This window comes from Pristiophorus japonicus, chromosome 13 (genome assembly GCF_044704955.1).
Source record: "Pristiophorus japonicus isolate sPriJap1 chromosome 13, sPriJap1.hap1, whole genome shotgun sequence".
NCBI lineage: Eukaryota > Metazoa > Chordata > Chondrichthyes > Pristiophoridae > Pristiophorus > Pristiophorus japonicus.
This window is the reverse complement of record NC_091989.1, coordinates 13780729-13807002: the sequence shown is the minus strand read 5'-3', so window position 1 is coordinate 13807002 and position 26274 is coordinate 13780729. Positions and strand designations below refer to the sequence as shown.

General features: G+C 46.9%; 1 protein-coding gene and 1 pseudogene across 27 annotated transcripts in view; one reads left to right on the top strand and one right to left on the bottom strand.

Moving 5' to 3' along the window:
- celf2 (cugbp, Elav-like family member 2) overlaps window positions 1-26274 on the bottom strand; it is a 654485-nt gene that overhangs the window by 252433 nt on the left and 375778 nt on the right. The window lies entirely within an intron of this gene.
- LOC139277945 (small ribosomal subunit protein uS8-like) lies at window positions 10477-10870 on the top strand (annotated as a pseudogene).

The window sequence follows — 26274 nt, the reverse complement described above, 5'->3', positions numbered from 1 at the left end:
CTCTAAAAGGGAATCAAGGTCAAAGATGATTTTGGATGAGAGAGGATACCAGAAAATGTGGATTAATGATTACGGGATATGTTTAGAAACATGTGCGAGAAGAACTCCCAATCATAATGATCTTGGACTGGATGGTTTGCCAAGTGCCCAAAATCATGTCACACAGGAAAGAAAGACTTGCATTTATATAGCGTCTTTCACAACCACCAGACGTCCCAAAGCGCTTTACAGCCAATGAAGTACTTTTGGAATGCAGTCACCGTTGTAATAGGGGAAATGCGGCAGCCAATTTGCACACAGCAAGCTCCCACAAACAGCAATGTGATAATGACCCAGATAATCTGTTTTTGCTGTGTTGATTGAGGGCTAAATATTGGTCCCAGGACACCGGGGATAATTCCCCTACTCTTCTTCGAAACAGTGCCAATGGTATCTTTTATATCCATCCGAGAGAGCAGATGGGGCCTCGGTTGAATGTCTCATCGAAAGATCCTTACAGCTGGCAAAGAGAGGACCATTTTCAACCCATCGACATCGACTGGATATACACCGTGGTTCCAGAGGCAAACGAAGAGTGCGCCACCTTCATGTCAGCCATGATCTTAATTATTAGAGTATGCAGAAACCAAACGCAGGCAGCAGAAGGAGCGTGCAGTAAACCAGTCCCACCCACCCTTTCCCTCAACCACTGTCTGTCCCACCTGTGACAGAGACTGTAATTCTCATATTGGACTGTATAGGCACCTAAGAACTCATTTTGAGAGTGGAAGCAAGTCTCCCTCGATTTCGAGGGACTGCCTATGATGATGATGATGATGATGAATGGCGGAGCAGGCTCGAGGAGCCAAATGGCCTACTCCTACTCCTATTTCTTATGCTCTGATGTTTTCAGCTGTTCTGCAAAGCATTAACTTTGAAGTTAGTGAGGTTAATGACATCTGTAATTGCTGGGCAACCTGACCGGCAAACGGTTGACAAATCACCTACACTAAGACAGATCACTAAAGCACAAGCGGTTTGGCAAACCCGCAAACCTCAAACTTACTGTTGGCAAACATTCCTCGTATTATAAAGGAGGAGGTAATCTGTTAAATTCTCGTAATTCCTCTGCGATTACTTTGAAAGTATACAAGCTACTTTTGAAAGAAGCCAGCATACAGAAACCATTACAATGCTTAAAAAACCTCCACTGGGGTAATTGGACACTTGACAACAATATTCAGAACCATGAGGATTTCCAGAAGGCCCCTGTAAACAAATTTTAACAAGGTGGCATACTTCAGCAGACCTTCCATTACACTACTTGATTAGTTCTGATACACTGTGCAGTAAATAACAATCACAAGAAGATTGGAGGACATGGGCATATCTTGTCAGGATAATCTCACAATATTCTTTAGTTTATAATGGTAGCACGATTGAGAACATTGTTTCGAAACAAATAAGACATTTCTTTTTCTATTAAGGAAACTGAAATGGAAAAGTTACAAAAAAAAACCCCACTTGAATTGAAATAACATTCACTGCGGGAGGAAACGGGAATGACCTGATTCCAGGTTTATTGAACCAACAGCAGCGGAGACAAATCACATTAGTGACTGAATAGTGCAGGAATAATGTGCCTATACTCAAGAGGTGTTAATGTGAGTAAAGCTCAAGATAACCGTCCTTAACGCACTTAAGCCGCTTTTATAATTGGGCTGGTTTTAATTGCCAAGAGCGAGCAGAAAGCAAGCGCAGACAGCGGATGGAGCGTGTGTCAACCAGGCTCCCCACCCACCACCCTTTCCTTCAACCGCTGCCTGCCCCACCTGTGGCAGAGACTGTAATTCCTGCATCGGACTGTACAGCCACCTGACAACTCGCTTTTAGAGTGGAAGCAAGTCATCCTCGACTCCGAGGGACTGGCTATGATTTTAATTGGGAGGTTTGCCTTTGTAAGCAGTTAGGTCGTTAAATCTGGCTCCCTTGTCCAGGGCGAAGAGCTCGCGATCCAATTTGCCCGGAGTTTTCGGGGATAACGCACGGGATGAAGGGAGCCAGGTTTAGCAGTGCACGCAGCAGCCCCGCGCATTCCAAACAAAAACAAAAGGAACTGGAGCATTCCTCTTCTTAGGGGAAATCTGCCAATGAAGGCAAAGTTCAGGTGAGGAAAGATTACCATGGAGCAGATGGACGAGAACTTGGTGGCCAAGCTGGATGGGTGACTGCTGTGGAAATGTTGAATTCATTTCCTGCAAGGCTGTTTGCCAGACGGTTTATCGTGTGTAGGGTTTACTTTTCTCTCCTTCCCTGTTCTTAAGTGTCAGCTGTGGCTCAGCGGGGAACACTCTCTCATATCTGAGTCAGAAGTTTGTGGGCTCAAGTCCCACTCCAGGGACCTAAGCACAAGAAAATCTAGGCCAACACACTCAGTACAGTGCTGAGGGAGTGCCATGTTGTCGGAGGTGCCGTCTTTCGGATGAGACGTTAAACCGAGTCCCTTCTGCTCTCTCAGGTGATGTAAAAGATCCCATGGCACTATTGCGAAGAAGAGCAGGGGAATTATCCCTGGTGTCTTGGCCAATATATATCCCTCAATCAACATAACAAAAAAAACAGATTACATGGTCATTATCACAGTGCTGTTTGTGGGAGCTTGCTGTGCGCAAATTGGCTGCCGTGTTTCCCACATTACAACAGTGACTACACTCCAAAAAGTACTTCATTGGCTGTAAAATGCTTTGAGATGTCCGGTGGTCGTGAAAGGCGCTATAGAAATGCAAGTCTTTCTTTCTTTAATGGAGCCACAACAGATTTGACATTTTTTAACCTAAGTTTTACACAAATATCTAAATTTCAAATGCGACAGATAGAACTGGTGCAAAAGCAAAATACTGCGGATGCTGGAATCTGGAATAAAAACAAAAAATGCTGGAAATCTCAACAGGTCAGGCAGCATCTGTGGAAAGAGAAACAGAGTTAACGTTTTGGGTCGGCTCTGACGAAGGGTCATTGACCTGAAACGGTAACTCTGCTTTCTCTCCATAGATGCTGCCTGACATGTTGAGATTTCCAGCATAGATAGAACTGGTGCATTTATATAGCGCCTCGTTGCATCTCAGATATGGTTCAACAGCTTCACATACATGATTCTGCCATTCCCATTTACACCTCTTCTAGATTCATCTTTTGTTTCTTTACTTGTCCCATTATCACCTCCTTTCACATTGCCCCATCGTCCCTTTGGTCATTTAATTTTTTCTGCCTTCCAACCAATCACAGACCTTCCCTTTTGTTCTTCCCTCTAATTCACCCCTGTACTTGCTTAAAACCTGTACATCGCTAACTTTTTCCAGTTCTGACAAAAGGTCCATCAACCTGAAATGTTAACTCGGTTTCTCTCTCCACAGAGAGCTTGATGGGCCGAATGGCCTTCTTCCGTGCTGTAACCATTCTACGATTCTAGGAGGTGCTGCCTGACCTGATGAGTACTTCCGGCACTATCTGTTTTTATGTCAGATTTCCAACATCCGCAATATTTTGCTTTTGTATGAATTACCTTGAAGTGCAGGGACTTACTGTAGGTCAAGCTTTCAGAACCATATTTTACGGAGTAAAGATCCCAGGATGGCACCTGGAATGCATCTTTCTCATGGTATTTTAATGTGTAAACCATCCAATCGTATGAATTAGCAGGAGAAGGCCATTCAGCCCCTTGAGCCTGCTCCGCCATTCAATAAGATCATGGCTGATCACCGACCTCAACTCCACTTTCCTATCAAATCCCTATATCTCTTGATTCCCCTAGTCCAAAAAAATATACTCAGCATCCACAGCCATCTGGGATAGAGAGTTCCAAAGATTCACAACCCTCTGAGTGAAGAAATTCCTCCCCATCTCAGTCTTAAATGGCTGACCCCTTATCCTGAGACTATGCCCCCTAGTTCTAGACTCTACAGCCAGGGGGAAACAACCTCTCAGCATCTACCCTGTCAATCCCCCTCAGAATCTTGTCCGTTTCAATGAGATTCTCATTCATCTAAACTCCAGAGAGTATAGGCCCAATCTACTCAATCTGGCCCAATCTAGGGTAAGGTTGCCAACTCTGAACATATTCCTGGAGTTAAGAGCATAAGAAATAGGAACAGGAGTAGGCCATACGGCCCCTCGAGCCTGCTCTGCCATTCAAGATCATGGCTGATCTGATCATGGACTCAGCTCCACTTCGCTGCCCGCTCCCCATAATCCCTTATCGTTTAAGAAACTGTCTATTTCTCTTAAATCTATTCATGTTCCAACTTCCACAGCTCTCTGAGGCAGTGAATTCCACAGATTTACAACTCGCTGAGGGAAGAAATTTCTCATCTGTTTTAAACGGGCGACCCCTTATTCCAAGATTATGCCCTCGAGTTCTAGTCTCCCCCATCAGTGGAAACATCCCCTCTACATCCACCTTGTCAAGCCCACTCATAATCTTATACATTTCGATAAGATCACCTCTCATTCTTCTGAATTCCAATGAGTAGAGGCCCAACCTACTCAATCTTTCCTCATAAGTCAACCCCCTCATCTCTGGAATCAACCTAGTGAACCTTCTCTGAACTGCCTCCAAAGTATATCCTTTCGTAAATATGGAAACCAAAACTGCATGCAGTATTCCAGGTGTTCATCACATGGCCTCCTCCCCTTTAACCACCTCACATAATCAAGCAGCCATCTCCCCTATCTCCAATGGTTTTATAACTAGTAAACAGAAGTGCTCAAAGAAAAAAAAAAACATTTTTGAATTCTCGTCTGATTTTATCCCAGGTTTGCTCGCAGCAAAGCCCAAGAGATTATATTTAATTCCCGGAGTCTCCAGGACAATCCTGGAGTGTTGGCAACCCCAGCCAATGGTGATGACTGGGCGTGACCCTCAGGGGCTTCATTTCTGGTCCGAGGCCTTCAGCGAGCGGTGCGTCCCGATTTTCAGTGCTGACCAGAGCTCTAAGTGACATAAAACTTTTATCACACCGTGGGCACTGCCTTCTCTGTGGGTAGCCGCTTTAGCCTTTTCATAAGAGAGCTGTCCCCTGTTGGGAGTGCAGCTCACTACTGGAATCATCATCATAGGCAGTCCCTCGGAATTGAGGAAGACTTGCTTCCGCTCTTAAAGTGAGTTCTTTGGTGACTGAACAGTCCAATACAGGAATTACAGTCCCTGTCACAGATGGGACAGTGGTTGAAGGAAAGGGTGGGTGGGACTGGTTTGCCGCACGTTCATTCCGCTGCCTGCGCTTGATTTCTGCATGCTCGCGGCGATGAGGCTAGAGGTGCTCAGCGCCCTCCCGGATGCACTTCCTCCACTTAGGACGGTTTTTGGCCAGGGACTCCCAGGTGTCAGTAGGGATGTTGCACTTTATCAGGGAATAACGCTTTAATGTGCCCTAGTACGGAGAAGTTGGCATTGCCTCTTGAGAATCGGCACGGACGTGACCATCTTGACATGCGTTTGAAGATTTGAAAACAAAACAAAGATAACTTGAGATTAAATTTAAAATCTTAGTATCTGCTACTTGACCTCTCGCTCAACAGATTTACAGAGCAGTGGAATTCAGTCCGTAAAATCCATCCCAATTATGTGCAACCATGCCCACAGAAGAACAGTTATGATCACTGCCTGATAGATGTAAATTGTCAGCGAGACCCCAAGTCTCCTTATATACATTTAGTAATGATACAGCCAGCTAGCTCTCTTCACAGCTTACAGTGTAAATGCAAGTGCCAGGAGTCATACAATTTGCATTTATATTGAGCCCTTAACATAGTAAAACTCCCCAAGATGCTTCATAGGAGCAGTATCAGCTAATATGACATCGAGCCACATAAAGAGATATTAGGACAGCTGACCGAAAGCTTGGTTAAAGAGATAGGTTTTAAGGAGCATCTTAAAAGGAGAGAGAGCTGGAGAGGTTTGGCGGGGGTGGGGGGGTGGGGGGGGAGGAAATTACAGAGCTCGGGGCCTAAGGAGCTGAAAGCGCCGCTGCTTATGATGGGGAGAAGGAAGTGGGGGGGTGGGCAAGAGGCCAGAATTGGAGGAGCGCGGAGTTCTCGGAGGGTTGTAATGCTGGAGGAGGTTACAGAGATAGGGAAGGCAGAGGCCATGGAGGGATAACAGAGCCATACATACCAGCAGTGCCCCTGGATCTTAGCTGAGCCAAGCACTCGATGTGGTTCATTTGGCCACAGTGACTATGGGCTAGGAAAGAGCAAGAGAAAATCAGCCCAGAACTCCCTCTGCCGATCGTTATCCAGTGACTCCCGCTGGAAAGTGTGGTTAACTAAGCATAAGCCATCCCTCTTCAGAACAGCGGCAAAAATTGGGAGAGAAATAACAAAAGTTCAAATGCCCTATTGAATATTCTGCCCCAGCCTGTACAGTTGTCAAATTTTTAAAATTATTTTTCTGTTCACATAAAGAAAGGTCACTTTCTATAGACCTGTGACCTACAAAGAAGTTCCTGTGCAGAGAAATATTAAATACTATTTTTGTCCTGTGAAGTCTGATGACACAACAGCTTAGAAGTGAGCAGTGAGCTAGAAGGTCATCCTTAACATGAAAAGATGAACATTGTTTCCTTATCTCCCCGTGAAACATTCTTTCTGTACCAAGTGCAATCACATTTACTGGCATGAACTTGGATCTCAGTGGGCTTTATCGCCAATTACCCACAAGTATTTGCTTAGGGACACTGAGGTCAGGAGTCCACTGTCGCACTAAAAGAGTTTTTGAGAAGTTAAAAAAGAAACCTGGGAAGGTCAATCTGCTTCTCCCACCAGCTCTCTCGTGGTAAAATGCATTGCCTGGTATGGTACTGAGCCATCAATGCAGTCCCTCGGAATCGAGGAAGACTTGATTTCACTCTTGCCTCACTGAGGCCACACCTGGAGTATTGTGTACAGTTTTGGTCTCCTAACTTGAGGAAGGACATTCTTGCTATTGAGGGAGTGCAGCGAAGGTTCACCAGACTGATTCCCAGGATGGCGGGACTGACATATCAAGAAAGACTGGATCAACTGGGCTTGTATTCACTGGAGTTCAGAAGAATGAGAGGGGACCTCAGAAACGTTTAAAATTCTGATGGGTTCAGACAGGTTAGATGCAGGAAGAATGTTCCCAATGTTGGGGAAATCCAGAAGCAGGGGTCACAGTCTAAGGATAAGGGGTAAGCCATTTTGGACCGAGATGAGGAGAAACTTCTTCACCCAGAGAGTGGTGAACCTATGGAATTCTTTACCACAGAAAGTTGTTGAAGCCAATTCACTAAATATATTCAAAAAGGAGTTAGATGTAGTCCTTACTACTAGGGGGATCAAGGGGTATGGCGAGAAAGCAGGAATGGGGTACTGAAGTTGCATGTTCAGCCATGAACTCATTGGATGGCGGTGCAGGCTCGAAGGACTGAATGGCCTACTCCTGCACCTATTTTCTATGTTCTATGTTAAAATGAGTCCTTAAGTGGCTGAACAGTCCAATACGAGAACCACAGTCCCTGTCACAGGTGGGACAGACAGTCGTTGGGGGTAAGGGAGGGTGGGACAGGTTTGCCGCATGCTCTTTCCGCTGCCTGCGCTTGATTTCAGCATGCTCTCGGCGATGAGTCTCAAGGTGCTCAGCGCCCTCCCTCCACTTAGGGCGATCTTTGGCCAGGGACTCCCAGGTGTCGGTGGGGATGTTGCACTTTATCAGGGAGGCTTTGAGGATGTCCTTGTAACGTTTCCTCTGCCCACCTTTGGCTCGTTTGCCGTGAAGGAGTTCCGAGTAGAGCGCTTGCTTTGGGAGTCTCGTGCCTGGCATATGAACAATGTGGGCCTGGGATATGGGGATAGGGTGGGAAAGTGGAGTTGAGGTAGATCAGCCGTGATTTTACTGAATGGCGGAGCAGGCTCGAGGGGCCGTAGTTATGTTCTTATGACAGAGCAGGACCATCCCCACCCTTCCTGCTTTGACCCCCGTTTTGTGCTGAGGTGGTGATGGGGGTGCTACAATTGCCATCAGGATCCCCGAATATACTGTCAACATTCAACCATCGATTCTTTACAGATTCAAAGATAATTTGCCACAGAAACAATGCAATTATATGTGGAAGAATGGTAACTTTATTTCCCCAGAAAGATTTGTGAGCTTTTACTTATTTACTATATTTGCTGGGGAATTTCAGTTATTTTTCCTGTTATTATATTCTGTTAATGTAACCCAGCCTCACAACTCTGTCAGCCTTGGATCAATTGGTCGCACTCTTGCCTCCGAGTCAGAAGGTTGTGGGTTCAGGGACTTGAGCATAAAAAATCTAGGCTGACACTCCGTGCTGAGGGAGTGCTACACTGTTGGAGGTGCTATTGTTCGGATCAGACGGAAAACATCTGCCTGCTCACGTGGATGTAAACGATAACATGGCGCTATTTCGAAGAGCAGGGGTGTTCTCCCCGGTGCCGTGGCCAATATTTATCCCTCACCTAAAACAGATCATTACATTGCTATTTGTGGGAGCTTGCTGTGTGCAAATTGGCTGCTGTGCTTCCTGCATTACAACAGTAAAAGTACTTCATTGGCTGTGAAGTGTCTTGGGACGCCCTGAGGTTGTGAAAGGCGCTATACAAATGCAAGTCTGACTTTCTTTCTTTCAGTCAGCAGCACGCACTGGTTTGAAATGCTTCAGGGCCGTCATCGATGCTGATGAGTTGACAGGATGACTAACAGTTAGAGAAGGGAAAAATAGGCTTCTTCCATTTCACTGCCCCATCAAGCCCAACCGAGCATCACAAAGGGTCATTCGTAGATTAATGATTAGTTGAGGCTTTCTGAATTTGAATCCAAAGCGAGGGGCAAAGTGATCCAATTCCATATTGTACTTCAAACCTCCTCAAATTGAAACACATAAGATTCTGAGGGGGATTGACAGGGTAGATGCTGAGAGGTTGTTTCCCCCTGGCTGGAGAGAGAAGAACTAGGGGGCACAGTCTCAGGATAAGGGGTCGGCCATTTAAGACGGAGATGAGAAGGAATTTCTTCACTCAGAGGATTGTGAATCTTTGGAATTCTCTATCTGAAAGTGCTGTGGATGCTGAGTCAGTGAGTATATTCAAGGCTGAGATAGACAGATTTTTGGACTTGAGGGGAATCAAGGGATATGGGGATTGGGCGGGAATGTGTCGAAGATCAGCCGTGATCTTATTGTCTTACTGAATGACGGAGCAGGAGCTAAAGGCCTGATCCTGCTCATAATTCTTATGTTCAAGAGCCATGTCAACTACACTGTTTCTTGGCTTTTAAAAGAGATATCATTGTCCAATGACCTTGTCAGATGTGTTATCAACATGGCTGCCAAAGTCATGATAACATCACATGAATGGATTGTACAGACTCTACACAATTTGTAATAAATTTTAAATCATAAAACAAAATATGGCAGCGTCTGGTGCAGCAGATATTGTGCAGTTCAAGGGCAACACCCAAGTAATGTACCAAATGAGATCCGTGCCCACCTGACTAAATATGTACTCCACTGAAATGCTGACATTTATCTTCTATCTTAACCTAATCATTGCCCCCTGGCCACTTTGCATGGTGTGTTACTCCCACCTTTTCAAAAAGCAATTATAGGATGAAGAGACACATTTACATTGTGTGAATTTTATGCTCTCCACCTGGCTCTCATTATTTCAAAACAGGGGAAGGGTGGCGGGGGGGGGGGGGGGGGGGCTCTTTAATGACACAAAGCATACAGATTTATTTTCTTTTCCTGAATAACAGTTGTTGGAATCTTCATCCACATGCTGGCTTCTGAAGTGAAACTCTACACCATTTGTTCCTCCGACAGAAAGGAAGGCGGCCTTTTGTTTTAGGAAAGGGCGGGGGGGATGAGCTTTGATGCCCTGCGGCAGGTTTGTTCTGTTAATGCACTACCAGTGGAAGCTGAAGCAGCGAGCCTTACCTTAAGCGACTTCTGAAGCATTTAACCACATGCTCCAGCACTCCCTCCCTCACCCCCTCATTCCATTTTCCCCATGAATTTTAATTTCTGTAAGGCTCTTACAGATTGTAAAAGAGAGGAGGAAAAAAACCTGTTGGTTCAGTCTTGATCGGGGTCTGCTGGAGTGATAGGAAGCTGAGGGCATGGTGCCAAGTAACTGTTTCAAACTTTGCAATTTTCTTCCTTTCCCGAAGACACTTAACCTTCTCCAGCCCGACAACCCCCCCCCACCAAAACTTTCCAACTCTCAGACTCTATCCTCTCTCCGTCCCTTCACCCCACCATTGGTCGGGCCTTCAGGCTTCCAGGCTCTGGAACTCCTTCCCTGAACCCCGCTGTTTGTCCATCTCCTCCTTCAAGACCCTCCATAAAACTCCAGCTTCTGCTCACCTTTCTTAGTGATCTGCTTCTTGGGCGCAGTGTCCGTTTTCGCTTCTGGGAAGCACCTGGGTACATTCCCCCATATTGACGAACTGGCATTATGGTGCGCTTGAATGTTCTTGCCGGTGTCCTTACAAGCATCAACGATGCCGAGAAACGCGGAAAATGCCATGTTCTCATCCAGCCATGCTCCAAAGTGATTGTGAGATTCCTGACTGTAATGGTGAAGCATGGCTACATTGGAGAGTTTGAGATTATCGACGACCACAGGGGTGGGAAAATTGTTGTTAATCTCACAGGCAGATCGAACAAGTGCGGTGTCATTAGCCCCAGATTTGATGTTCAAGTAAAGGAACTCGAAAAGGTGACAAAATGGTCTCCCGCCTTCCCGTCAGTTTGGGTACCTCGTTCTAACGACCTCAGCTGGCATCATGGACCACGAAGAGGCCAAGCGAAAATATACAGGAGGAAAAATCCTAGGATTCTTTTTCTAACATGTGAAAGCAGCCTATAATAAAACATTCAAACGAAAAGAAAAAGGGGGCTATATAAATACAGGTTGCTGTTGTTATATTGCTGTCCTCCAAGTCCTCACCCAAGTGACCATCCTGTACCCAAAGAATGTGGAACTCAGTACCACAAGGTGGGTGTAGCTGAGGCAAATAGCACAGATGCATTTAAGGGGAAGCTAGATAAACACATGATGGAGATCGGAATAGAGGGCAACGCCAGTAGGATTAGCTGGCGAGGGGCGTGAAGAGGCTCAGGTGGAACATAAACACCGGCATGGACCAATTGACCGGTTTCTATGCTGTATCTTCTACGTAATTCCAGACAATGAGTGTTAATGGGCACTGCGATTGTGGTGGGAATTAGAGTCAATTCTGATACGCCTTGCCCTTGCTCAACAGCCACATCCACCCTCACGGGATTACTGGATAGCAATCAGGAGCCCAAGTCACGGGATGTCCAGGTCAATTTTAGCATCTGCAGTGCCACCCCAACTGCGTTTCAGCCAACCAAAAAAGACCAGAGATCAGACCAGGGAGCTTGCTGATGTACATGCCTCAGTACCACACTGGGCGATGCATATACTTACCATTGGGGGGGGCAAGATTTTCAAAAAATGTAGCCAAGGCCATTTACGGCTCCTCAAGAAAGAAAATGCATCCACGTTTCATGATCATGCTTCGCAGATTCAAGATCGGTGTTTTCTAAAAGCATTTCTGACAGTACAGCGGGATCTGGGGGTCCTTGTGCAAGAAACACAAAAGGATAGTATGCAGGTACAGCAAGTGATCAGGAAGGCCAATGGAATCTTGGCCTTCATTGCAAAGGGGATGGAGTATAAAAGCAGGGACGCCTTGCTACAGCTATATAAGGTATTGGTGAGGCCACACCTGGAATAGTGCGTGCAGTTTTGGTTTCCATATTTACGAACGGATATACTTGCTTTGGCGGCAGTTCACAGAAGTTTATCTAGGTTGATTCCGGGGATGAGGGGGTTGACTTATGAGGAAAGGTTGGGCCTTTACTCATTGGAATTCAGAAGAGGTGATCTTATCGAAACGTATAAGATTATGAGGGGGCTTGACAAAGTGGATGCAGAGAGGATGTTTCCACTGATGGGGGAGACTAGAACTAGAGGGCACGATCTTAGAATAAGGGGCCGCCCATTTAAAACAGAGATGAGGAGAAATTTCTTCTCTCAGAGGATTGTAAATCTGTGGAATTTGCTGCCTCAGAGAGCCATGGAAGCTGGGACATTGAATAAATTTAAGACAGAAATAGACAGTTTCTTAAACGATAAGGGGATATGGGGAACGGGTGGGGAAATGGAGCTGAATCCATGATCAGATCAGCCATGATCTTATTGAATGGCGGAGCAGGCTCGAGGGGCTGTATGGCCAACTCCTGTTCCTATTTCTTATGTTATTAGGTAATGCACTTGACAATTACCAGAGTAAGAGTAAGAATGCAGGAACAGAGTAGAGGCCAACAGACACCATCAACTGGCTGATCAACTGAACCAGCACTGGCTTGGGAACTCAAAGTCAAACAGGCACTCGATGCTACTGAGATACCAAGCCACGCTAGACAAGGCAACTCTCACATTCTCATCGACCTGAAACGTTAACTCGGTTTCTCTCTCCACAGATGCTGCCTGATTTGCTGAGTATTTCCAGCATTTTCTGTTTTTATTTCAGATTCCGGCATCTTTTGCTTTTGTCCCCTCCATTTTCTGTGAGGTAATCTTTCTTGATCGAGTCAAGTCACAAATCCCATCAGCTAGATGCGGGCATTTAAAAGGCTTCAAGCCTTATGCAGAGAACCAGCTCCCTACGCTCTCAGGAACAAAACTCAGTCTCAATTATGTGAAGTTTAAGAGTTTTCATCTTGACGCTGCCAGCTGACTCACCTCACAGTGAATTCACAGGCCAATGATCCAGTACCTCCAGTGCGCCAGTGCAACCTTCGGCCGCCTGAGGAAGAGAGTGTTCGAAGATCAGGCCCTCAAATCTGGCACCAAGCGCATGGTCTACAGGGCAGTAGTGATACCCGCCCTCCTGTATGGCTCAGAGATGTGGACCATATACAGCAGACACCTCAAATCGCTGGAGAAATACCACCAACGATGCCTCTGCAAGATCCTGCCAATCCCCTGGGAGGACAGACGCACCAACGTCGGTGTTCTCGATCAGGCCAACATCCCAGGCATCGAAGCACTGACCACACTCGACCAGCTCCGTTGGGCAGGCTACATTGTCCGCACTCCCAATACAAGACTCCCAAAGCAAGCACTCTACTTGGAACTCCTACACGGCAAATGAGCCCCAGGTGGGCAGAGGAAACGTTTCAAGGACCCCCTTCAAAGCCTCCTTAATAAAATGCAACATCCCCACCGACACCTGGGAGTCCCTGGCCAAAGACCGCCTTAAGTGGAGGAAGAGCATCCGGGAGGGCGCTGAGCACCTCGAGTCTCGTCGCCGAGAGCATGCAGAAAACAGGCGCAGGCAGCGGAAGGAGCGTGCAGCAAACCAGACTCCCCACCCACCCTTTCCTTCAACCACTGTCTGTCCCACCTGTGACAGAGACTGTAATTCCCGTATTGGACTGTTCAGTCACCCGAGAACTCACTTTGAGTGGAAGCAAGTCTTCCTCGATTTCGAGGGACTGCCGAGGATGATGGGACTGTTTTAAATCGATGGCTGCTCACTGCCCCCTTCCCACAAAACAAGAGGAAGTGGTCTTTCCTTGTTCACCCTGACAACACAAGCCATTACGATTAAACCTCGATTATATCTCCTCTCAGCTTGCTCTCCTTCAGCTCTCGAGGCACATGGAACTAGCCCTGCAACATACACGGAGGAGGTAAAGCAATTTCCAAAAGCAAGACCAGAATCAAAAAGCAGACAACTTACGATCCAGAAACGGCGGCCCATTCTTGAGATTGAGCCTTGGAGTGGGAGAGCAGTCTCCAGAGCACACTGCTGGGCCCAGCTGCCTGTGTGTGTGTGGAATTTGTAGGGAGACGCACAATATGTTCAGTGGGTAGCCATTAGCACCTCTGGCACAGTGTGTCACTGGAGCACTGACACTGCCAGCATCGCAGGGTCCGACAGCCAGGAGGGGAAAATTCTTAACGCTGCTATTTATTCCCACTTCTCAATTTACAATCAATCCCATTTAATTTCTTGCCATCATCACTCTCTGCAATTAGCTGCGATTCCAAACTTCGATGTCTGCTTAACAAAAGTACTTGTATTTGAAACTGAGCCATGCAACCGCTGGAGGAAACAAATTATGGGGCAGTTTCCAGCTCCCGCATCTGGTTGCATTGGGAGGCCCTGGGTTCCCACAACGCCCATTGCACGCCTGCAAGAGAGCCAACTGCACCCTGCCCATCCAGACACGGGCGCCATGCTTAAGGCTTCTCTTAAAAAAAATACGGCAGCCAATCTGTGGAGCTTTATTAAAGCTTCAAAAAAAAGGTTCAAAAAAAAAGCAAACTGTACGGCTCTGTGAATTTATCCAGTGAGGGCCACAAGAGAGCCCAGTGCACATCCGTGATCCTGGGATTAGATCAGTACAGAAAACCTCTCAGGGTGAGGGTCGCAATCTCCCGCTCTCTCCGTCCCATTGACGCCAATTACCCTCAGAAAGAAAGACTTGCATTTCTATAGCACCTTGCACGACCACTGGACGTCTCAAAGCGCTTTACAGCCAATGAAGTACATTTGAAGCGTAGTCACTGTTGTAATGTAGGAAACGCAGCTTCCAATTTGCGCACAGCAAGCTCCCACACACAGCAATGCGATAATGACTAGAGAATCTGGTTTTGTTATGTTGATTGAGGGATAGGTATTGGCCAGGACACCGAGGATAACTCCCCTGCTCTTCTTCGAAATAGTGCCATGAGATCTTTTACCTCCACCTGAGAGATCAGACGTGGCCTCGGTTTAACGTCTCATCCAAAAGACGGCAGCTCCGACAATGCAGTATTCCCTCAGCACTGCACTGTGAGCATCAGCCTAGATTTGTGTATTCAAGTCCCTGGAGTGGGACTTGAACCCACAACCTTGTGACTCAGAGACGAGGGTGCTACCCACTGAGCCACAGCCAACACTAGGATGAATGGCCACGCCCACAAGGCTGGGCACCATTAGATGGGCCTTCGTTGAATCCCATGCTCCAATGAAGGAGCGAGTGAATGTGGCTACTTCTGTTACGGGCCTGTTTTACTGCTGGAATAACATTTGCTGAGTATTTGGGCTCTTTCTGTCTAAACATGTCGTAAAAGCATTCACCGCACAGCACATTTCCAAAGGTCCGAGTGAGCCTCCAGGAACAAACACTAAATCACATCTCTCTTGGAGCAAGTTGTATTTGATTTCTTTGCCAGTAAACCAGCATATTCCCATGTTCTGTTTTATGTTCGACTCAATTCTCTTTCTGATTTTTTTCCCACTACAGTATGCGTTTTATATTTGAACCCCTGCACATGGAATTCGTTTTGAAACATCGGCCTCGGTTTTATTGTGCTCTTTCCCTCCCCCTCCTCAAAGATCTGACCCATGCTGGGCTCTGGCTCTTCAGGACCCCTCCAGTACGTCACCCTCAAATCATCATCCTTCACGCATGACCATTTTAACCTGTCCCTCCCACTCAGCGGGAACAGCAGAGTGTTGGTGTCGGACGACCGTTTTACACCTCGCCCCGATTTGAATCTCCATGGACTTCAGGCAGGGTGTAAAACAGGGCACCGACCTGAACCTGCCCCTGTCTCCGCTGGACAGGTTAGGCTAAACCCCACATTCTACCAGGCAACACCAGAGGCCATGAAATCTGAGTCTAATCATAACCTCATTGGACAGCCACGCCTAGGATCAGGAGGAGGCCATTCAGCCCCTGGAGGCTGCTGCACCAGTCAATTAAATCATGTCGGATATTGTACCTTAACTTGATCCACCCGCCCTGGCTCCATGAACTATCCAGCAGGGTTTCTTGCATAGTGATCAGGGTGGGAAATTTTACCTCTCTTCAAAGAAGAGCAGGGATGTTATCCCCGGTCCTGGCCAATATCTATTCCTCACCATCACTAAAACAGATTATCTGGTCATTACCACATGGCTGTTTGTGGGACCTTGCTGTGCGCAAATTGGCTGCCGTGTTTCCTACATTGCAATAATGACTACACTTCAAAAAGTACTTCACTAGTTGTAAAGCGCTTTGAGACATCCGGTGGTAGTGAAAGGCGCTATATAAATGCAAGTCTTTCTTTCCCAAGGGAAGGGGGCTGGTGCCCATCGCAATGATTCATGCCTGGGTGCTTTCTGGGCTATAAATCTTCATGAGCTGTTATTAAGATGTCACTTTAGTGTTTGTGGTCCTGCCTGCCCTCACATTTTAAATCCTTCACCTCAATGTACTTTTCTCTGGCGAGCCGAAATGTTCATCTTCTATGGTACAGCCGCTCATTTCAGTAGCTACAGGGCTTTCCAGTTCACTTGCTTCCTCGGCATTAAAGATCTCGGTTATTTATTATCATGGTTCTGAAAACCATAATAACAATATATATATGTAGCACTTAAAATGGTAGTAACTAGCCTTGAAGACTTCTAAAACAATGTTTTATTGATTTAGCTGTTTATGTTCGGCCCAGCAACAGCCCAGGTTTTGACACTTGTATATTTAGCTCCGTGTCAGGATTGCACTCAGTGAGTTCTCAGCTGTAACGTGATAATTCACTTAAGTACTGGAGGGTGCGTTGTAAAGAAATGCAGCTTTATTGCCTCGGTCCCTGTCTCTTGCATCTTCTCTCACCTAATGGGGAAAGGTAACTCGTGGTTGGACTTGGGCTTGCCGACACTACAACGTGAAGCTCTGCTTTGTCACAGGAGGGAAGGAGGAATGAGACTACCCCTCGGTTTGTGATTCGATGCAAAATCCTGTTCACGTTTGTGATTTCACTGCTAATACTGAACAGCAGATACCATTGCTCACCATGTTTGTAACCACCCCAATTTTATATTCCAATCTCACGATAGCCCTGGCCTCAGAGCCAAACCACTATTACAGATATGCATGCTCGATGTCAAGGCAACCATTGTGGTCTGTCCAAATGTACGGGCAAAGCACTCAGCCCACCAGTACAGGGAGAACCCTGAGCCCACGGGTAAAAACATAAGAAATAGGAGCAGGAGTAGGTCATTTGGCCCCTCGAGCCTGCTCCGCCATTCAATAAGATCATGGCTGATCTTGGCCTCAACTCCACTTTCCCGCCCGCTCCCCATAACCCTTCACTCCCTTATCATTCAAAAATCTGTCTATCTCCACCTTAAATATATTCAATGACCCAGCCTCCACAGCTCTCTGGGGTAGAAAATTCCCAGTTTCACGACCCTCTGAGAGAAGAAATTCCAACTCATCTCTGTTTTAAATGGGCAACCCCGGAATTAAACTATGCCCCCCAATTTCGAAATTCCCTCATGAGGGGAAACATCCTCTCAGCATCTACCCTGTCAAGCCCCCTCAGAATCGCACACATTTCAATAAGATCACCTCTCATTCTTCTAAACTCCAATGAGTATAGTCCCAATCTGCTCAACTTTTCTTCATATGACAACCCCTTCATCTCAGGAATCAACCTTGTGAACCTTCTCTGAACTGCCTCCAATGGAAGTATAACCCTCCTTAAATAATGAGACCAAAACTGTACGCAGTGCTCCAGGTGTGGTCTCAACAACGCCCTGTACAGTTGTAGCAGGACTTCCCTACTTTTATACTCCATCCTCCTTGCAATAAAGTACAGGCAGAGCCCTGAGCCCATGTGTACTGTCTGTGTTCCTAGTCTAGCTGGACAGGTCCACAATGGGACTTTGACACTGCTGGCCTTGCGGACTCTCCCATGACTGGGGGCAGTTGTACAAGTCGACGCTGCGGTGCACTGCATGAGTTTTGAGTGGCTGTGGCCGAGAGAATTTTGTGGGCCAGCAATCGGCCCACTGTGGCAGCCGGTCTCCAACTTTGCCACATTTAAGTTAAAAGAAATACTGCAGAGGAAAAAAAAAACAAACGATCTGTAGACGCTTCAGAAAAGACTGTACCTAATAGAAATCTATCAAATGATAAATGTACCTTTACCCTCTTTACTTCACTGCAACACGTAACGAAATTCTATACTTCAACAGCTACTATCAAGCAATCACTGGTGACTTTTCGTGGCATAATACAAATCCCAAAGAAGGCTGCATTGAATGCAACTAATCTCAGTTGATTAGACTGGGATGACTGACTCTTTTGGCAGTTAGCAAAACATCCCCCAGTGGCTCATGACTTCACGTCTGTTATTTGTTTCTTGCCTGTGACACCCTCATCCAGTTACTGTGTTTTGACAGCAGCCCCGAAAAGTTGGAATAGAATCGGGGGTCACTCGGGCCTCTAGTCCTTTTGTTCGCAAAGTTAGAATTACGGTTCAGAGGACACGACTGAACATTTTCACACCAGGGTGTGTGTGTGTGTGTGTGTGTGTGTGTGTGTGTGTGGCCCAAGCAACGGAGCCAGGTCTCCAATTGTCTTGGATTCCCTTGCCATTGGACCAAGATCTTGCTCTGTCAAGCCCGTGTGGTAGCTGGTGTGCAACGACCACCCCACGTTAAAAGAATTCATGCACTGGCAGCTTCCACCCTTTAAAATGATGTTCGGGACCTGGAACGTCAGGACCCTCCTGGACAACCCCAACAACGTCAGACCGGAACGCTGTACTGCTATTTCCCACCTGTGACAGAGTCCGTGGCTCTCGTATTGGACTGTTCAGCCACCAAAGAACTCACTTCAGGAGTGGAAGCAAGTTTTCCTCGATTCCGAGGGACTGCCCATGATGATGATGATGTTGATGGTACTGATACCATTGTCCAGGACCTCAGACGAAGAAGAGTATCCAGCAATTAATTCTCCCTTCAGCAATTAATCAGGCGGGTCACAAAACAATACCAATCAGAAGATAAACGAGCAGCAATTTACACCAAACAAAAGATGCAGATCCAACAACGTCTTAAATTTAAAATCCTCATCCTTTTGTTTAAATCCCTCCATGGCCTCACCCTTCCCTGTCTCCGTAACCTCCTCCAGCCCGACAATCCTCCGAGATCTCTGCGCTCCTCCAATTCTAGCCTCTTGCGCACCCCTGATTTTCATCGCTCCACCATTGGCGGCCGTGTCTTCAGCTGGAAGTCCCCAAGCTCCGGAATTCCCTCCCTAACCCACGCCGCCTCGCTCTCCTCCTTGAAGACGATCCTTAAAACCTACCTGTTTCACTGAGCTTTTGGTCACCTGCCCCAACAGGTCACCTGTCCCTGTATGCCTCAGTATCACATGGTGTTTGATAGCGCTCCTGTGAAGCACCTTGGGATATTTCTGTGCGTTGAAGGCGCTATACAAATACAAGTTGTTATTTTTATTTGAAAACTGAAGCAGAGTTTCGTCCTATATGCTCAGCTTGGCGATGAGCCAGTTGGATCAGGTGGGGGGAAATAAAACACAGGAGCGGGGACTTTAACTCCGGGGCAGCATGCCGGGGAGAGGCCTCGGACATCCCACCTCACCGATTCTAACGGCCGGGGGACCTCCCATGTTAAACTGGCGGCCAACTACCCGTCCGAAAAGCGCTGCGCCATTTCAACTCCCGTTCTGCATGGTTTCCGCCGGGCGGAGAGTTAAAATTGGCCCAACTTCCCCAGGGCCTTCTGCTGCTGAACTATTTCGAAGAAGAGCAGGGGAGTTATCCTCGCTGTCCTGGCCAATATTTAATCCTCAATCAACATATTAAAAAGCAGATTATCTGGTCATTATCACATGGCTGTTTGTGGGAGCTTGCTGTGCACAAGTTGGCTGCCGTGTTTCCCACATTACAACAGTGACTACACTCATTGGCTGTAAAGCGCTTTGAGATGTCCGGTGGTCGTGAAAGGTGCTATATAAACGCAACTGTTTCTTTTCTTTTCATCCGGGGCATCTGGCAGCTGAGGAGGCTGGTACCAGGCCCCTCCCAGACACATCCGTAGCCACACGGCAAAAGGCTTAATAATTATTCCAGGTCCTCTTCATGGGTGCAGGCCATGATCCTGGCTCTCTGTCCAGGTCCCACTTCTGCCACTCGGCCTGGTCTCACTGAGAGGCTGGGGTTGCGAGCACTCCAACTTTGGAAGTCCCTGATCCAGGCGCTCTCCCCCACACCCCCACCCCACCCGCCACACTCAGCAGGCCTTGTGAGGCACAGAGCGGAGGCTCCTTACAGGACTGACCACACGGCCGGCACCCAGCTTAGCCCAGACTAGATTCCAGCCCTTTTGGTGAACTCTCACTAGCAGAAATCTGTTGGAAGGGCCATTCGGAGAAGAGGGGTGGAAATGTTGAGTGCAACAAAAAAAGTCCCAGGCACATGTAAAATTTCCAAAACACGAGACGCTCTACTTTTCTTTAGCATCAACGTGTGTGACTTTGTTGGGGCCTGGGTAGGGGGCGATTTGTCACCCCTGCAGTTAAATATTCATGTGCCTCCTCCTAAAACGCAGTAGGATCGGATTTAATTGTTTCTTTATATTGCTGTACAATTGGGCTATTTTAAAATTGCAGAACAGTTTCAAAAAATGCACTGGCTCTTAAATGAGTCTTAACACAGGAAATATTTACACAAGAGTAAAACTTTACGAGGTGCAATAATGACGTTGTGTTTTTAATAGCAGCACATCATCCAGATCCTGACTTTCTGCAATACCCGAAGACGACGACAACAACAACTTGCATTTCTATAGCGTCTTTAACGTAGTAAAACGTCCCAAGGCGCTTCACGGGAGCGTTCAGACAAAATCTGACACCAAGCCACACAAGGAGAAATTAGGACAGGTGACCAAAAGCTTGGCCAAAGAGGTAGGTGTCAAGGAGCGTCTTTAAAGGAGGAGAGTGAGGCGGAAAGATTTAGGGAGGGAATTCCAGAGCTTAGGGCCTTGATAATGGTGGCACAAAGGAAATCGGTGATGTGCAAGAGGTTGGAATTGGAGGAACGTAGAGCTCTCAGAGGGTTGTAGGGCTGAAAGTGGTTACAGAGATAGGAAGGTAGAGAAGGCAACAGTGGGCTCAGAGGCCCACTTATTCCAGGCATCTTTGTGAGTCAGACAGAGCTGTAAAAATGAGGTCTGAATGATGCAGCATAATCAAATTACTCATTGCACCTAATGAAGAACCACAACAGTTCCTAAACCAGCCTCAAAGGCCCTGCCTGGGTTAACAGCTTAGATGAAACACCCCCGTCAATGCAGTGCACCAACACTAAAGCGTTACACACAACATTGGCTAATATTAACTTTTGCCAATGGTGTCAGACATTGGATTGGCCACCCAAAGCCAATCGACATCGATGGAAAAGGAAAGAGAGCAGGGTATAATGGACGGCCATCAGATAGCACCTGTCTGACACCGTCACCGCATGTTAAAATGACCCTGCACAAACTTATAGCACAAAAGGAGGCCATTTGAGCCACCGAGTAATTGTTTACAAGATGATGGTTGGGATTGGTCGAATTGATTGATCTCCATACTGTCTTCTCAAACTGAGAAAGAAATTGCATTTATATAGCATCTTATATTCTCAGTGGCATCTCAAAGTGCTTCACCTACAATGAATTACTTTGAAGTGCTCTGCGGTTACGTAGGTGAATGAGGCAGCCATTTTTTACACAGCAAGATCCCACAACAGCAATGAAATAGATAACCAGTTGATTTTCTTTTGCTGAGGGAGTAATGCAGGGCACCAGAAGAACTCCTGCTCTTCTTCACATGATGCCAGGGATATTTAAAGTGGATCTAAACTATCGGGCAGTTTCATCTGAGAGACAGAACCATGATCAATGCAACTCCTCCCTCAGTGATGTCCTGGAGCAATAGCCGAGATCAAGTCCTACAGTAAGGTTTAGACCCATGACCCTCTGATTCACAGGCAACATTGCTACCAACTGAAAGACAGACAGACTTACATTTATATAGCGCCTTTCATGACCACCGGACATCTCAAAGCACTTTACAGCCAATGAAGTACTTTTGGAGTGTAGTCACTGTTCTAATGTGGGAAACACAACAGCCAATTTGTGCACAGCAAACTCCCACAAACAGCAATGTGATAATGACCAGATAATTGTTTTTTGTGATGTTGATTGAGGGATAGGGACCACCAATGATGATGATTAGCCAGGACACCGGGGATAACTCCCCTGCTCTTCTTCAAGATAGTGCCATGAGATATTTTACATTCACCCGAGAGAGCAGGCGGGACCTCGGTTTAAAGTCTCATCCGAAAGACAACACCTCCGACAGTGCAGCACTCCCTCAGCACTGCACTGGAGTGTCAGCCTAGATTTTTGTGCTCAAGTCTCAAGTGAGACTTGAACCCACAACCTTCTGACTCAGACACGAGAGCGCTGCCCACGGAGCCATCGCTGACACTACTGATCCAAGCAGACCTACATCTCCAAACACCCTACACACTTGTGTTCACGCCATTCCTTTTCTTCAAGATTCCTTCCTGAAGTGGAGTTGACAAACCAAAACAAACTTATTCATGAAGCTTCTCTTAGTTACTCAACCTTCTTCCTTTTCTTGCATCTTCCAGAGTCTGCACACTGTCCAAATGGTGTAGCAATCAAGCTGGCACGATGTGGCCTTGGACAACGTGAACCATTTTCCATACCTCGGGAGCCTACTATCAGCAAGGGCAGACATCGACGATGAGTCTAACACCAGTCCAGTGTACCAGCGCAGCCTTCGGTCGCCTCAGGAAGAGAGTGTTTGAAGACCAGGACCTCAAATCTGGCACAAAGCTTATGGTCTGCAGGGCAGTAGCGATACCCGCTCTCCTATATGGCTGAGACGTGGACCATATACAGTAGACTCCTCAAAGCGCTGGAGAAATAACAGCAACGATGCCTCCGCAAGATCCTGTAAATCCACTGGGAGGACAGACACACCAACGTTACTGTTCTTGGATCAGGACAACATCCCCAGCATCGAAGCACTGACCACACTCGACCAGCTCCATTGGGCGGGCCACATTGTCTGCATGCCCGACACGAGATTCCCAAGGCAAGCGTTCTACTCTGAACTCCTACATGGCAAGCAAGCCCCAGGTGGGCAGAGGAAACGATTGAAGGACATCCTCAAAACTTCCTTGATTAAGTGCAACATCCCCACCGACACCTGGGAATCCCTGGCCCAAGACCGACCTAAATGGAGGAAGAGCATCCGGGAGGGTGCTGAGCACCTCGAGTCTCATCGCCGAGAGCATGCAGAAAACAAGCGCAGGCAGCGGAAGGAGCCTGCGGCAAATCAGTCCCGCCCACCCTTGCCCTCAATGACTGTCTGTCGCACCTGTGACCGAGACTGTAATTCCCATATTGGACTGTTCAGTCACCTGAGAACTCGCTTTTAGAGTGGAAGCAAGTCTTCCTCGATTTTATGATGATGAGTGTACAGCTTAAGCTGGTTACCGCCAAGGGTGACTCATTCTTGATTTTCCATTCTTTTTGTATGAAGAAATACTGATCTCTGCTTGTTACTCCCCACCCTCCACTCTTGATCATAAAGCTTGACTAAAAATAGCTCATCCTGTGCAAGGATGCCACAGTAGGAAAACAAAAGGGCAGCCCGAAGCACAATCACTGTGCCACTCACACATGGGTCAGTGACCAGCACAGGTGATCCCATGTACTGCCACCCGCCCCGCCACGTTGAAGCGAACTAACCTGCTCCTTACTTAGCCCAACAAGCTTCAGCCAAGCGTCAAGGGATTTTGTTGTCCCCAGATCATGTTTTCTTTCTCTCACTCTCTCAGACATCCTGCCAGGATAGCCAAGAACACCCTGACGCAAAGATAAACTGGGAATATCAGCCGACAGTGCGATTCAAGCTCAGCTTTCCTACTAAAGAATCCAGTGCTCTGGCATGGTCATTCCAGAGATCCCTTAATCTTATTTGGCTGGCATTAAAATAAAGCACCCCAATAGCTTGGTTGGTAAATGCCTCAGTCAATATGGAATCCATCATGAAGACCAGGGTGTGTGTGTGTGTGTGTGTGTGTGTGCGTGTGCGTGGGCTAGGCCCATGCAGCAGAGCCTGGTCTCCAATCGTCTTGGATCCCTTTGCCATCGGACCAAGATCTTGCTCTGCTCAGCCCTTGTGGTAGCTGGTGTGCAATGGCCACCCCACGTTAAAAGAATTCACGCACAGACATCTTCCACCCTTTAAAATGAAGTTGTGGACCTGGTCTGCAGTGGTCTCATCAGTCACCCTAGAACTCATTTTAGTGTGGAAACAAGTCATCCTCGACTCCGGGGGACTGCCTAAGAGGAGAAGGGGGAGGGCAGCACAGGGAATGGAGGTGGAACATGAAGACTGCTTTGTAAAAGGTGCAAGGGCGGCACCTCGTGTACAAGTCCTGCAGGTGAGGTGCAGTAACTGGGGGCAGCACATGGTTTCGCTTGGCGGTTCCCAGTTGCCAAGCAAGCTCCGGATGAAGATGTGTCGGAGGGTAAAAGGTGCGTGAATCAGATCCGTTCACCGTTACGAAAGGTGTCACCCGCCCCTCAAGCCGTGAGCCACCCTTCGGCCCCGCTCTGCGGAGGGATGTGCAGTACTCGGCTTTCATACTCCAACTCGCCTTCCTCCCAAGCAGATGATGATCATTCAGGACAGGCGGAACCAGCAGAGACCTGAGAAAGGGTTTATCTACAGGCATGATGGATTTTCACTCAAAGCTATCAAGTGAAAGCTAGACTGCAGAAGTACACTGGAGAATACTGCTGGCATTATCTTGTTTTACAGAGACAGATAAACCTTCAAACTTGCCACTGCAGATCCATCGGGGATTTTAGTCAAACAAATATATGTGAGTTACATCTACATAACTGCACAGTGATATAGCCCGAGTGAACTAGGTACTTAAACAGCAGATGAAAGCCTATTTGCAGCATCTGTCGCCTCTCGTTAGTTAAGTATCATTAAAACCTACATCAAAGTTTTGGTAAACAGTACAAAGAATCAAGGCTATTTGATTGGCTGGAATAATTGGAGGGTCGTGAATCTTTGGAATTCTCTGCCCAAGAGCTGTGGAAGCTGGGTCATTGAATATATTTAAGGCAGAGATAGACATATTTTTGAATGAAAAAGGGAGTAAAGAGTTATAGGGAGTGGGCAGGGAAGTGGAGTTGGGGCCAAAATCAGATCAGCCATGATTGTATTGAATGGCGGAGCAGGTTCGAGGGGCCAAATGGCCTACTCCTGCTCCTATTTCTTATGTTCTCATATGTCCTAGCTTCTGATCCCTCTCCAGTAACTCATGCTGGACCGTGCAGGTTAATGGCATCAGGTTAAGGACAGGATGGGACTTGGTCCCTCCCAGTTGCTGTGACCATTCTCCCAACACTTTAGGAAGATCCACCCTTTGGACAAGATGCGGGTCGGGTTGGCTTGCTCGGACGGACATCAAAAATCTCATTCCCTATTCCCAGCAAAGAGCGGGAAGTTCACTGCAAATTGATGGAAAGAAATCAGGTGCGGTATAAAACAGGCTGTCGATTCGCTATCCGAGCCTCTTTCGCGCTGCTGGCATGGACTGTTTCTAACCCCACAGAGTGTCCCAGTGATAGTATAGCTACTGGTTCTGTGGACTGTTAGTAACCACTTTCTGCTCTCGCACATCCACTTTGCTCAAACCTTTGAATACGTATTTATTTCCTTTTAGTACACTGTGAGTGGGCAGATAAATCCATCTCCCACAGCAATTATTCATGTAGAAAGGTTGCATAAACGCTCTGTAGAAGTGTAACTTCTGAAGTTGATGCAGCCTCTTCATTTATTCTTTTGTGAAATTCTCAATCAATTTGTTAAAAAGGGACTGCACGCAGCACAGAAGCCGCAAAGGCTAATGCGTTGCATTAAAAAAAAATTGAAAGGATTTTGCAAACAATAAATCAAAAGCAGCCGTTAAAAACTGGGTACTTTACGACAGGGTCTGCAGAGACACTGGGAAGCATCTCTGATTAAAATACCGAGGTGATTTTGTTAACAGGCAAATTATAGCCCATTATGTGCCCTGCATTAAAGTAATTTTGCACAGGTCAAGGCAGGCACCCTGTATTCCCCAGAGATTAAAAAGAGAACGACAAAAGGAAATCAGAAAAATGTGTTTACAAAGAGGAGTTTATTTTTCCTGTTTGTTTTACTCCACAATTTGAAACTCCTTTCTCCCAATGGCTCTCCTGTGGTTTAGCTCCACTGCCCTTTAGCACCTCACCAGCAGCCATTCTTCATATTGTCAGCCTTGAATCCAGGACTCGAGTGCAAAATTCTA